Below are 672 nucleotides of genomic sequence, written 5' to 3'. Positions count from 1 at the left end.
GGGTGTCTCAGTGGACCCAGAGCGCCCAGAAGGCAGGAAGCTCCAAAGTAACTCGCTCTGAAATACGTGATGGACTTCCAGCAGCGCCGTCCTCCAGCTGGCAGGGGAGGAACCCCAGTCACAGAGAGGTTAAGTGACTTGCCCAGGGTCACACAGATGGTGGTAGCGCGTTGTTCTGACTATGCTCCTGGGGTCCTCAGACATCCCAGTCTTGCACAGCGTGAGCCCCTCCCCAGATTCTGATTCTGCAAATAAAGGAGCCCTGGGGGTCTCCTATGGCAGGCCTAGTCCTTTGGTTAGGAGAGGACCGCGTTCCAGCCTGCCACGCACAGTAGGTACCCAGTCCCGCGGCCGCCTCACGCCGGTGCAGCACCGAGCGTGGGGATCAGTTCTGGGCGTGCGGGGCAGCGGAGTAGCATTCAGGAACAGCATGCCGGATGACAGCTCCAAGGCTCAGTGACACGAACGTCATGCAGCCTTGAAGTTACAAGCGGGGACGGAACCTGCAGGTCTAGGTTCTAATGACCCTGAGTCAAAGAAGGCTGTGTATCCTTGGGCAAGTCTCTTTCCCTTCACTGGGCTGGCTGCGCATGCTCAGTTGCGGGCGGAGCCCCAAGAAGCGGCGGGCGCCCAGCAGCTTTGCACTGACGCCAGCAGCCGCTGGAGGTCACC

The sequence above is a fragment of the Marmota marmota genome, unplaced genomic scaffold, assembly GCF_001458135.2.
Source record: "Marmota marmota marmota unplaced genomic scaffold, marMar, whole genome shotgun sequence".
Taxonomy (NCBI): domain Eukaryota; kingdom Metazoa; phylum Chordata; class Mammalia; order Rodentia; family Sciuridae; genus Marmota; species Marmota marmota.
Note: the sequence above shows the minus strand (reverse complement) of the source record.